Source organism: Hemibagrus wyckioides, linkage group LG14 (genome assembly GCF_019097595.1).
Source record: "Hemibagrus wyckioides isolate EC202008001 linkage group LG14, SWU_Hwy_1.0, whole genome shotgun sequence".
NCBI classification, from domain to species: Eukaryota; Metazoa; Chordata; class Actinopteri; order Siluriformes; family Bagridae; genus Hemibagrus; species Hemibagrus wyckioides.
In genome coordinates, this window is record NC_080723.1 from 23,133,581 (window position 1) to 23,147,316 (window position 13,736).

General features: G+C 38.0%; 1 protein-coding gene across 1 annotated transcript in view; it reads left to right on the plus strand.

Annotated features, from left to right (window-relative positions):
• Positions 1-769: 769 nt before the first annotated feature.
• Positions 770-13,736, plus strand: part of col22a1 (collagen, type XXII, alpha 1) — a 91,933-nt gene continuing 78,966 nt past the window's right edge. The window contains exon 1 of the mRNA XM_058407468.1: positions 770-988. The gene's annotated coding sequence lies outside the window, so the exon portion shown is untranslated. The remainder of the gene's footprint in view (positions 989-13,736) is intronic.

Consider the following 13,736-nt stretch of genomic DNA (forward strand, 5'->3'; position numbering starts at 1 on the left):
ATATATATATATACTCCAACTTCAGCCATGACCGAGTCTTGCACAGATCCTGAGGCTGCTCTAGACACAACTTTTAAATTTTTTAAAAATATAATACAATTTAATTAAATAAAAGTCTTAATTAATAAAAAAATAATGATATATTATTAATGAAAATTATTATACATAAAAAATATTATTTCTATATGGAAAAAAATATTTATTTATTTGTTTTATTTATTTATTTATTTATTTATTTATTATTTTTATGGGGATATATACACACTCCAACTTCACCGAGTCCTACTGCTCCAGACACAAATTTTTTTATTTTTAAATTTTGAATACCATTGAAACTATTTTTATACTTTTTTTTCTAGGGGTTGGGGGAGGAGTGATTTTTATACTTTATATCTCATTTTTTTGTGATATTGATAAAATATCACATACTGTTAGTGGGTTACCACATTGGGGTAACACACACACACACACACACACACCCCAGGGTGGGCGGGAACCCAGAGGGTGTGTTCTCCTGACACATGTAGGTAGTAAAGGAGTGAAAGAAAAAGAAAGAGAGTGAGAGATGAAGGAGGACAAAAATATCCAGGAATCTGGCTCTATAATTGGCCGAGTCTGTCAGGCCCCTTTTTTGTTGTGAGGTTCCACGTCCAGCCACCTCGTCCCCACTGAAACCTAATCCTCTGAACACAGGTTCCACCCCTACAGTGACACTGCCCTCTCTCCCTCTCTCTCTCTCTCTCTCTCTCTCTCTCTCTTTCTTACACACACACACACACTCCACTACACACACGTCTGTGGATTACTCTCACTCTCTCAGTGTGTGTATGTGTGTGTCTGGGGGATTTTAACACCTGTACAGGTTCAGCATCAGAAGATAAGGATGTATAGAAGATGAAGAGTGTGTGAGAGTGTGTGAGTGTGTGAGTGAGTGTGTGAGTGTGTGTGAGGGCTGGAGAAGGTTCTCCGTTCAGTGTTCATTACACAGGTAAGGATGAACCATCTTTCCTTTATACTGTAGAGAGATTGTGTTCTGTGGTGTGTGTCTTTAAAAGAAGCCTGAAAGAAATAAATTGTGTGTACTGGAGAACCTTATAGTGGGTTCTATTTCTGAGAAGGTTCTCAAGAGATGGTGTTTTCTGAGAGTTTGTCCAGTTGACAAAAGTTTTGGCACAAGTTCTGGCTTCAGGATGCTAAGAACCCTTAAATGTCCAAGGAACAACTGAAGAACCCTTGCATGGTTGTTTTTGCTTAGAGCTTACAGAAAGACCGTTTCCATCTAGCACCTTAGTGCTTTTTAGCAAAGTAAGGGTTCCACAGCCTGCTAAAGGGACAATGAGTCTTTAAGGGTTCCTTCAGAGACAAACTGGAAGACCTATGCAGTCATGACTTTCAAGATTCTAGTAGAACCTTCCTGTCGGAGGATGTTCCAAGTAAAACTTATTTAGGAAGCTAAAATGTCTTAACTATCTAAAGATCCATTGAAGAGTACTGGACCAGTCTATCTAAATGTCCATGTAGCACCTTAAAAGATTTTTCAGTTTGTCTCTCTGAAGGAACCCTTAAGGAATCTGTGTACAGCATCTTTGGGAGGTAAAGAACCCTAAACTATCCAAATTATTTACAAACTAGGTGATAATTTTCTCACTCTTTAAAAAAGTCACTCAGAATCTTGATTAATTGTAGAACATTACAGCAAGTTCTTCTTTCTGAGAAGGTTCCAAGTAGAACAGGTTTAAGGATGATAAAAACAAACCTATCCATAGAACCCTGAAGGAGATTCTGCTGACTATATATTCATGGAAAATGTAACGTCTAGCACTTGTTTGTCCCTATGACGGACCATTAAAGGTTCTAGTAGAACCTTTCGTTACTGGGTTTTCCTTTGTAACAGAATTCCAAGTAGAACATCTTCCAGGAGTTAAGAACCCTCAAAAAACAGCACTCAAAGAAAAAAAAACCTCCATCTAGAAAATTTTGCTTGCTCCTTTAATGATCTCTTAAAGAACCTTGCAGAACCTGAGCATGGCTGGGTTTCCCAGGTTCCAAGTAGAACTGGTTTAAGGATGAGAAAAACAAACCTATCCATAGAACCCTGAAGGAGTTGCATCAGGCACTTGTTTGTTCCTCTGATGGACCATGAATGGTTCTAGTAAAACCTTACCTTACTGGCCTTCCCTTTGTGACAATCCCTTAAAGAACCTTGCAGAACCTGTGCATGGCTGAGTTTCCACTCTGAGAGAATCCAAGTAAAACTGCTTTAGGATAAGAAGAACCCTCAACTACCCAAAGAAGCTTTCCAATGTTCTCCAGTTTGTCTCACTGAAGGAAACCTTTAAGACTTTCTGTAGAAACATGGGCTCCAAATAGAACATCTTACATTAGCCAAGAAGCAATAAGTTTGTAAACAACGCTTCTTAGGGGGAAAAATGCAAAAATGTCTCTGGTTTTAAAGCAGTCTCTGGTTTGTCTTTCTGAAGGTATCTTCACAGACTGTAGAACTCCTTTGAGAAGCTAAGAATTTCCCAAAGAACCCATGAAGGCTACATTTCCTAAAGGCTGACCAGTTTTAGAGCAAGGGATCTTTCAGAATCTTTACAGATTGTTTGTAGAAGTTTTCTGGGAGGTGTCCACAGGTAGAACCCGTTACGGAAGCTAAGAACCATGAACTGCCCAAAGAACCCATGAAGGGTACATTTGCTGAAGGCTGACCGAATGGCTTCATCTAGCACCTTAAAACATTCTGCACTGTGTTTCTAGAGCAGGTTCTAAGCAGAACCTCATCAGGAAGCTTCACTATCATCCCTTACACCATAAGAACCTGATGTTCTGTAGCTGTGGTTCTTCCTCAAGTGTTTTATTATTTTTTTCTGGGCCCGTGTCTGGAGAGCTGAGGCCGTTTGCAGATCTCAGGAAGTGCTCAGGAGCAGAACGTCTGGTTTGTTCATCTGAACTGGGCTCCCAGGATGATCATTTCCAGGGGTTTTGGTTCCTGGCTCCTGACTGAGACTCCGGTGTGTTAGTAGAGATCCGGTCTGGAAAGACGGAGCATGGAGAACGATTCATTATTCATTTCATCATCTACAAACCCAACACACTGGACACTGCAGAATGTTGTGCTTATAAAACTTTTCTCTTACGTACGCTTTACACATTTCACATGTTTCTGGATCATTTGAAGAGATGACCCATTGAAAATAATAATAATAAAAATTACAATAATAATAACAATAATAATAATAATAATAATAATAATAATAATAATAATAATAATAATAATAATTTATTATGAGTTTTTCTTCACAGTGCATTTATATTAACACAATTCCCCCATATTATTATTTTCACATGTTTTATTTTCCACTCATTATCCACATGATCAGTTGCAGGGGATAACATGTGGAAATGTGCTTTTACATGTGATCACGCCTCCTTCATACAATCACCTGTGTGTGTGTGTGTGTTAGAAGTGTGTGTGTGATGGGTATGTATGTGTGTGTGTATGTGTGAGAGGTGTGTGTGTGTGTGTGTATGTATGAGAGGTGTGTGTGTATGTGTGAGAAGTGCGTGTGTGTGTGTTAGAGGTGTGTGTGTGATGTGTATGTGTGTGTGTGTGTGTGTTTGTACTGTACAAGGACACAATGGGGCTTTCTTGGTTGAAGCTGTAAGCCCTATCTCGCTGTTCCTCCTGAGACTGTAGTGTTAAAGTGTGTGTGTGTGTGTATTTGTAATGTGTATGTATGTTTGTGTGTATGTATGTGTGAGAGGTGTGTGTGTGTGTGTTAAAGATGTGTGTGTGATGTGTATGTATGTGTGTGTGAGAGGTGTGTGTGTGTGTGTTAGAGATGTGTGTGTGATGTGTATGTATGTGTGTGTGAGAGGTGTGTGTGTGTGTGTGTTAGAGATGTGTGTGTGTGATGTGTATGTATGTGTGTGTGACAGGTGTGTGTGTGACGTGTATGTATGTGTGTGTGTGTGTTAGAGATGTGTGTGATGTGTATGTATGTGTGTGTGTGTGTTAGAGATGTGTGTGTGATGTGTTAGAGATGTGTGTGTGTGTATGTATGTGTGAGAGGTGTGTGTGTGATGTGTATATATGTATGTATGTATGTATGTGTGTGTATGCGTGTGTGTGTGTGTGTACTGTACAAGGACACAATGGGGCTTTCTTGGTTGGAGCTGTAAGCCCTGTCCCGCTGTTCCTCCTGAGACTGTAGTGTTAACGTGAGTGTGTGTGTGTGTGTGTGTGTGTTCAGGTGTGAACTGTAGCTCAGATGGAAATGGTTCAAGCTCCACTGGGTTCCAGTTCTTTCTAGCTGACATTCCTCATCAGTGTCTCAGAGCTCTGGTGGACTTTAGAGGACAGAAGCAGTAAAAGCTGTGAGTGTTAGAAGCTAAAACTGGTGTTGAGTAAATAATGGTGTTGTGAGGACGCAGTGGACGGTCACTGTGTGTAAGTTTAGAGCTCTGCCTGTCCACTGGACAGTTGCTGTTTCTGCGCAGTGGACTGAGACCACAGCAGGACTGGGTGTTGACTAACCAAAACATCCACTGTTGTTTGTTCAACTGAACACAGAAGGAATTTATTTTCCCCCTCTGGTTTTCCTTTCCTAATGATAGATCAGTCTCTGTGGTCATTTAAAGGGCTATTAACTAGAATGACCAAAAAAACCCACACAATTTTAACTCAGGGTAAAAACTCAGCACTCATGTGTGAGAATTATTACAGCGTGGATCAGAAAGGCGCTAATTACAGTGAGAGAATATGATGAGTCAGTGGAGATTAGGATGAGCTCTGGATTCTGTTAGAGATCAGGTGTGTTAGAGATCAGGTGTGTTAGAGATCAGGTGTGTTAGTATGTAAGTGTGTTAGAGATCAGGTGTGTTAGAGATCAGGTGTGTTAGAGATCAGGTGTGTTAGTATGTAAGTGTGTCAGAGATCAGGTGTGTTAGAGATCAGGTGTGTTAGAGATCAGGTGTGTTAGTATGTAAGTGTGTTAGAGATCAGGTGTGTTAGAGATCAGGTGTGTTAGAGATCAGGTGTGTTAGTATTTAAGTGTGTTAGAGATCAGGTGTGTTAGAGATCAGGTGTGTTAGAGATCAGGTGTGTTAGTATGTAAGTGTGTTAGAGATCAGGTGTGTTAGAGATCAGGTGTGTTAGAGATCAGGTGTGTTAGCATGTAAGTGTGTTAGAGATCAGGTGTGTTAGTATGTAAGTGTGTTAGAGATCAGGTGTGTTAGAGATCAGGTGTGTTAGAGATCAGGTGTATTGGTATTTAAGTGTGTTAGAGATCAGGTGTGTTAGAGGTCAGGTGTGTTAGAGATCAGGTGTGTTAGAGATCAGGTGTGTTAGTATGTAAGTGTGTTAGAGATCAGGTGTGTTAGTATGTAAGTGTGTTAGAGATCAGGTGTGTTAGAGATCAGGTGTGTTAGAGATCAGGTGTGTTAGTATGTAAGTGTGTTAGAGATCAGGTGTATTAGAGATCAGGTGTGTTAGAGATCAGGTGTGTTAGAGATCAGGTGTGTTAGTAATTAAGTGTGTTAGAGATCAGGTGTGTTAGAGATCAGGTGTGTTAGTAATTAAGTGTGTTAGAGATCAGGTGTGTTAGAGATCAGGTGTGTTAGTAATTAAGTGTGTTAGAGATCAGGTGTGTTAGAGATCAGGTGTGTTAGTAATTAAGTGTGTTAGAGATCAGGTGTGTTAGAGATCAGGTGTGTTAGAGATCAGGTGTGTTAGTATGTAAGTGTGTTAGAGATCAGGTGTGTTAGAGATCAGGTGTGTTAGTATTTAAGTGTGTTAGAGATCAGGTGTGTTAGTATGTAAGTGTGTTAGAGATCAGGTGTGTTAGTATATAAGTGTGTTAGAGATCAGGTGTGTTAGAGATCAGGTGTGTTAGTATTTAAGTGTGTTAGAGATCAGGTGTGTTAGAGATCAGGTGTGTTAGTATTTAAGTGTGTTAGAGATCAGGTGTGTTAGAGATCAGGTGTGTTAGTAATTAAGTGTGTTAGAGATCAGGTGTGTTAGAGATCAGGTGTGTTAGAGATCAGGTGTGTTAGAGATCAGGTGTGTTAGTATGTAAGTGTGTTAGAGATCAGGTGTGTTAGAGATCAGGTGTGTTAGTATTTAAGTGTGTTAGAGATCAGGTGTGTTAGTATGTAAGTGTGTTAGAGATCAGGTGTGTTAGTATATAAGTGTGTTAGAGATCAGGTGTGTTAGAGATCAGGTGTGTTAGTATTTAAGTGTGTTAGAGATCAGGTGTGTTAGAGATCAGGTGTGTTAGTAATTAAGTGTGTTAGAGATCAGGTGTGTTAGAGATCAGGTGTGTTAGTATTTAAGTGTGTTAGAGATCAGGTGTGTTAGAGATCAGGTGTGTTAGTATTTAAGTGTGTTAGAGATCAGGTGTGTTAGAGATCAGGTGTGTTAGAGATCAGGTGTGTTAGTATTTAAGTGTGTTAGTATTTAAGTGTGTTAGAGATCAGGTGTGTTAGAGATCAGGTGTGTTAGTATATAAGTGTGTTAGAGATCAGGTGTGTTAGAGATCAGGTGTGTTAGAGATCAGGTGTGTTAGCATGTAAGTGTGTTAGAGATCAGGTGTGTTAGTATGTAAGTGTGTTAGAGATCAGGTGTGTTAGAGATCAGGTGTGTTAGAGATCAGGTGTATTGGTATTTAAGTGTGTTAGAGATCAGGTGTGTTAGAGATCAGGTGTGTTAGAGATCAGGTGTGTTAGAGATCAGGTGTGTTAGTATGTAAGTGTGTTAGAGATCAGGTGTGTTAGTATGTAAGTGTGTTAGAGATCAGGTGTGTTAGAGATCAGGTGTGTTAGAGATCAGGTGTGTTAGTATGTAAGTGTGTTAGAGATCAGGTGTGTTAGTATGTAAGTGTGTTAGAGATCAGGTGTGTTAGAGATCAGGTGTGTTAGAGATCAGGTGTGTTAGAGATCAGGTGTGTTAGTATTTAAGTGTGTTAGAGATCAGGTGTGTTAGAGATCAGGTGTGTTAGTAATTAAGTGTGTTAGAGATCAGGTGTGTTAGAGATCAGGTGTGTTAGAGATCAGGTGTGTTAGTATGTAAGTGTGTTAGAGATCAGGTGTGTTAGAGATCAGGTGTGTTAGTAATTAAGTGTGTTAGAGATCAGGTGTGTTAGAGATCAGGTGTGTTAGAGATCAGGTGTGTTAGAGATCAGGTGTGTTAGTATGTAAGTGTGTTAGAGATCAGGTGTGTTAGAGATCAGGTGTGTTAGTATTTAAGTGTGTTAGAGATCAGGTGTGTTAGTATTTAAGTGTGTTAGAGATCAGGTGTGTTAGAGATCAGGTGTGTTAGAGATCAGGTGTGTTAGTATTTAAGTGTGTTAGAGATCAGGTGTGTTAGAGATCAGGTGTGTTAGTAATTAAGTGTGTTAGAGATCAGGTGTGTTAGAGATCAGGTGTGTTAGAGATCAGGTGTGTTAGAGATCAGGTGTGTTAGTATGTAAGTGTGTTAGAGATCAGGTGTGTTAGAGATCAGGTGTGTTAGAGATCAGGTGTGTTAGTATTTAAGTGTGTTAGAGATCAGGTGTGTTAGTATTTAAGTGTGTTAGAGATCAGGTGTGTTAGTATTTAAGTGTGTTAGAGATCAGGTGTGTTAGTATTTAAGTGTGTTAGAGATCAGGTGTGTTAGAGATCAGGTGTGTTAGAGATCAGGTGTGTTAGTATTTAAGTGTGTTAGAGATCAGGTGTGTTAGTATTTAAGTGTGTTAGAGATCAGGTGTGTTAGAGATCAGGTGTGTTAGAGATCAGGTGTGTTAGTATTTAAGTGTGTTAGAGATCAGGTGTGTTAGTATTTAAGTGTGTTAGAGATCAGGTGTGTTAGTATTTAAGTGTGTTAGAGATCAGGTGTGTTAGTATTTAAGTGTGTTAGAGATCAGGTGTGTTAGTATTTAAGTGTGTTAGAGATCAGGTGTATTAGTATTTAAGTGTGTTAGAGATCAGGTGTATTAGAGATCAGGTGTGTTAGAGATCAGGTGTGTTAGTATTTAAGTGTGTTAGAGATAAGGTGTGTTAGTATTTAAGTGTGTTAGAGATCAGGTGTGTTAGAGATCAGGTGTGTTAGAGATCAGGTGTGTTAGTATTTAAGTGTGTTAGAGATAAGGTGTGTTAGTATTTAAGTGTGTTAGAGATCAGGTGTGTTAGTATTTAAGTGTGTTAGAGATCAGGTGTGTTAGTATTTAAGTGTGTTAGAGATCAGGTGTGTTAGTATTTAAGTGTGTTAGAGATCAGGTGTGTTAGTATTTAAGTGTGTTAGAGATCAGGTGTGTTAGTATTTAAGTGTGTTAGAGATCAGGTGTGTTAGTATTTAAGTGTGTTAGAGATCAGGTGTGTTAGTATTTAAGTGTGTTAGAGATCAGGTGTGTTAGTATTTAAGTGTGTTAGAGATCAGGTGTGTTAGAGATCAGGTGTGTTAGTATTTAAGTGTGTTAGAGATCAGGTGTGTTAGTATTTAAGTGTGTTAGAGATCAGGTGTGTTAGTATTTAAGTGTGTTAGAGATCAGGTGATGTTAGTATTTAAGTGTGTTAGAGATCAGGTGTGTTAGTATTTAAGTGAGTTAGAGATAAGGTGTGTTAGAGATCAGGTGTGTTAGAGATCAGGTGTGTTAGTATTTAAGTGTATTAGAGATCAGGTGTATTAGAGATCAGGTGTGTTAGAGATCAGGTGTGTTAGTATTTAAGTGTGTTAGAGATCAGGTGTGTTAGAGATCAGGTGTATTAGAGATCAGGTGTGTTAGAGATCAGGTGTGTTAGAGATCAGGTGTATTAGAGATCAGGAGTGTTAGAGATCAGGTGTGTTAGAGATCAGGTGTGTTAGTATTTAAGTGTGTTAGAGTTCAGGTGTATTAGTATTTAAGTGTGTTAGAGATCAGGTGTGTTAGTATTTATGTGTGTTAGAGATCAGGTGTGTTAGAGATCAGGTGTATTAGAGATCAGGTGTGTTAGAGATCAGGTGTGTTAGTATTTAAGTGTGTTAGAGATCAGGTGTGTTAGTATTTAAGTGTGTTAGAGATCAGGTGTGTTAGTATTTAAGTGTGTTAGTATTTAAGTGTGTTAGAGATCAGGTGTGTTAGAGATCAGGTGTGTGAGTAATTAAGTGTGTTAGAGATCAGGTGTGTTAGAGATCAGGTGTGTTAGAGATCAGGTGTGTTAGTATTTAAGTGTGTTAGAGATAAGGTGTGTTAGTATTTAAGTGTGTTAGAGATCAGGTGTGTTAGTATTTAAGTGTGTTAGAGATCAGGTGTGTTAGTATTTAAGTGTGTTAGAGATCAGGTGTGTTAGTATTTAATTGTGTTAGAGATCAGGTGTGTTAGTATTTAAGTGTGTTAGAGATCAGGTGTGTTAGTATTTAAGTGTGTTAGAGATCAGGTGTGTTAGAGATCAGGTGTGTTAGTATTTAAGTGTGTTAGAGATCAGGTGTGTTAGTATTTAAGTGTGTTAGAGATCAGGTATGTTAGTATTTAAGTGTGTTAGAGATCAGGTGATGTTAGTATTTAAGTGTGTTAGAGATCAGGTGTGTTAGTATTTAAGTGAGTTAGAGATAAGGTGTGTTAGCATTTAAGTGTGTTAGAGATCAGGTGTGTTAGAGATCAGGTGTGTTAGTATTTAAGTGTGTTAGAGATCAGGTGTGTTAGAGATCAGGTGTGTTAGAGATCAGGTGTGTTAGAGATCAGGTGTGTTAGTATTTAAGTGTGTTAGAGATCAGGTGTGTTAGTATTTAAGTGTGTTAGAGATCAGGTGTGTTAGAGATCAGGTGTGTTAGTATTTAAGTGTGTTAGAGATCAGGTGATGTTAGTATTTAAGTGTGTTAGAGATCAGGTGTGTTAGTATTTAAGTGTGTTAGAGATCAGGTGTGTTAGTATTTAAGTGTGTTAGAGATCAGGTGAGTTAGAGATCAGGTGTGTTAGAGATCAGGTGTGTTAGTATTTAAGTGTATTAGAGATCAGGTGTATTAGAGATCAGGTGTGTTAGAGATCAGGTGTGTGAGTAATTAAGTGTGTTAGAGATCAGGTGTGTTAGAGATCAGGTGTGTTAGAGATCAGGTGTGTTAGTATTTAAGTGTGTTAGAGATCAGGTGTGTTAGTATTTAAGTGTGTTAGAGATCAGGTGTGTTAGTATTTAAGTGTGTTAGAGATCAGGTGTGTTAGCGATCAGGTGTGTTAGTATTTAAGTGTATTAGAGATCAGGTGTATTAGAGATCAGGTGTGTTAGTATTTAAGTGTGTTAGAGATCAGGTGTGTTAGAGATCAGGTGTGTTAGTATTTAAGTGTGTTAGAGATCAGGTGTGTTAGAGATCAGGTGTGTTAGTATTTAAGTGTGTTAGTATTTAAGTGTGTTAGAGATCAGGTGTGTTAGTATTTAAGTGTGTTAGAGATCAGGTGTGTTAGTATTTAAGTGTGTTAGAGATCAGGTGTATTAGAGATCAGGTGTGTTAGTATTTAAGTGTATTAGAGATCAGGTGTGTTAGTATTTAAGTGTGTTAGAGATCAGGTGTGTTAGTATTTAAGTGTGTTAGAGATCAGGTGTATTAGAGATCAGGTGTGTTAGTATTTAAGTGTGTTAGAGATCAGTTGTGTTAGAAATTAAGTGTGTTAGAGATCAGGTGTTTTAGTATTTAAGTGTGTTAGAGATCAGGTGTGTTAGAGATCAGGTGTTTTAGTATTTAAGTGTGTTAGAGATCAGGTGTGTTAGAGATCAGGTGTATTAGAGATCAGGTGTGTTAGTGTTTAAGTGTGTTAGAGATCAGGTGCGTTAGTATTTAAGTGTGTTAGAGATCAGGTGTGTTAGCATTTAAGTGTGTTAGAGATCAGGTGTGTTAGAGATCAGGTGTTTTAGTATTTAAGTGTGTTAGAGATCACGTGTGTTAGAGATCAGGTGTGTTAGAGATCAGGTGTGTTAGTATTTAAGTGTGTTAGAGATCAGGTGTGTTAGTATTTAAGTGTGTTAGAGATCAGGTGTGTTAGTATTTAAGTGTGTTAGAGATCAGGTGTGTTAGAAATTAAGTGTGTTAGAGATCAGGTGTTTTAGTATTTAAGTGTGTTAGAGATCAGGTGTGTTAGAGATCAGGTGTATTAGAGATCAGGTGTGTTAGTGTTTAAGTGTGTTAGAGATCAGGTGCGTTAGTATTTAAGTGTGTTAGAGATCAGGTGTGTTAGTATTTAAGTGTGTTAGAGATCAGGTGTGTTAGAGATCAGGTGTGTTAGAGATCAGGTGTGTTAGTATTTAAGTGTGTTAGAGATCAGGTGTGTTAGTGTTTAAGTGTGTTAGAGATCAGGTGTGTTAGTATGTAAGTGTGTTAGAGATCAGGTGTGTTAGTATTTAAGTGTGTTAGAGATCAGGTGTATTAGAGATCAGGTGTGTTAGTATTTAAGTGTATTAGAGATCAGGTGTATTAGAGATCAGGTGTGTTAGTATTTAAGTGTGTTAGAGATCAGGTGTGTTAGAGATCAGGTGTGTTAGTATTTAAGTGTGTTAGAGATCAGGTGTGTTAGAGATCAGGTGTGTTAGAGATCAGGTGTGTTAGTATTTAAGTGTGTTAGAGATCAGGTGTGTTAGTATTTAAGTGTGTTAGAGATCAGGTGTATTAGAGATCAGGTGTGTTAGTATTTAAGTGTATTAGAGATCAGGTGTATTAGAGATCAGGTGTGTTAGTATTTAAGTGTGTTAGAGATCAGGTGTGTTAGAGATCAGGTGTGTTAGTATTTAAGTGTATTAGAGATCAGGTGTGTTAGAGATCAGGTGTGTTAGAGATCAGGTGTGTTAGTATTTAAGTCTGTTAGAGATCAGGTGTGTTAGTATTTAAGTGTGTTAGAGATCAGGTGTGTTAGTATTTAAGTGTGTTAGAGATCAGGTGTGTTAGTATTTAAGTGTGTTAGAGATCAGGTGTGTTAGAGATCAGGTGTGTTAGAGATCAGGTGTGTTAGTATTTAAGTGTGTTAGAGATCAGGTGTATTAGAGATCAGGTGTATTAGTATTTAAGTGTGTTAGAGATCAGGTGTGTTAGAGATCAGGTGTATTAGAGATCAGGTGTGTTAGAGATCAGGTGTGTTAGAGATCAGGTGTGTTAGAGATCAGGTGTATTAGAGATCAGGTGTGTTAGAGATCAGGTGTGTTATTATTTAAGTGTGTTAGAGATCAGGTGTATTAGTATTTAAGTGTGTTAGAGATCAGGTGTGTTAGTATTTAAGTGTGTTAGAGTTCAGGTGTGTTAGTATTTAAGTGTGTTAGAGATCAGTTGTGTTAGAAATTAAGTGTGTTAGAGATCAGGTGTTTTAGTATTTAAGTGTGTTAGAGATCAGGTGTGTTAGAGATCAGGTGTGTTAGAGATCAGGTGTGTTAGAGATCAGGTGTGTTAGTATTTAAGTGTGTTAGAGATCAGGTGTGTTAGTATTTAAGTGTGTTAGAGATCAGGTGTGTTAGTATTTAAGTGTATTAGAGATCAGGTGTGTTAGTATTTAAGTGTGTTAGAGATCAGGTGTGTTAGAGATCAGGTGTGTTAGTATTTAAGTGTGTTAGAGATCAGGTGTGTTAGTATTTAAGTGTGTTAGAGATCAGGTGTGTTAGTATTTAAGTGTGTTAGAGATCAGGTGTGTTAGTATTTAAGTGTGTTAGAGATAAGGTGTGTTAGTATTTAAGTGTGTTAGAGATCAGGTGTGTTAGAAATTAAGTGTGTTAGAGATCAGGTGTTTTAGTATTTAAGTGTGTTAGAGATCAGGTGTGTTAGAGATCAGGTGTATTAGAGATCAGGTGTGTTAGTGTTTAAGTGTGTTAGAGATCAGGTGCGTTAGTATTTAAGTGTGTTAGAGATCAGGTGTGTTAGTATGTAAGTGTGTTAGAGATCAGGTGTGTTAGAGATCAGGTGTATTAGAGATCAGGTGTGTTAGTGTTTAAGTGTGTTAGAGATCAGGTGTGTTAGTATGTAAGTGTGTTAGAGATCAGGTGTGTTAGTATTTAAGTGTGTTAGAGATCAGGTGTATTAGAGATCAGGTGTGTTAGTATTTAAGTGTATTAGAGATCAGGTGTATTAGAGATCAGGTGTGTTAGTATTTAAGTGTGTTAGAGATCAGGTGTGTTAGAGATCAGGTGTGTTAGTATTTAAGTGTGTTAGAGATCAGGTGTGTTAGAGATCAGGTGTGTTAGAGATCAGGTGTGTTAGTATTTAAGTGTGTTAGAGATCAGGTGTGTTAGTATTTAAGTGTGTTAGAGATCAGGTGTATTAGAGATCAGGTGTGTTAGTATTTAAGTGTATTAGAGATCAGGTGTATTAGAGATCAGGTGTGTTAGTATTTAAGTGTGTTAGAGATCAGGTGTGTTAGAGATCAGGTGTGTTAGTATTTAAGTGTATTAGAGATCAGGTGTGTTAGAGATCAGGTGTGTTAGAGATCAGGTGTGTTAGTATTTAAGTCTGTTAGAGATCAGGTGTGTTAGCATTTAAGTGTGTTAGAGATCAGGTGTGTTAGAGATCAGGTGTGTTAGTATTTAAGTGTGTTAGAGATCAGGTGTGTTAGAGATCAGGTGTGTTAGAGATGAGGTGTATTAGTATTTAAGTGTGTTAGAGATCAGGTGTGTTAGTATGTAAGTGTGTTAGAGATCAGGTGTGTTAGAGATCAGGTGTGTTAGAGATCAGGTGTGTTAGTATTTAAGTGTGTTAGAGATCAGGTGTGTTAGTATTTAAGTGTGTTAGAGATCAGGTGTGTTAGAGATCAGGTGTA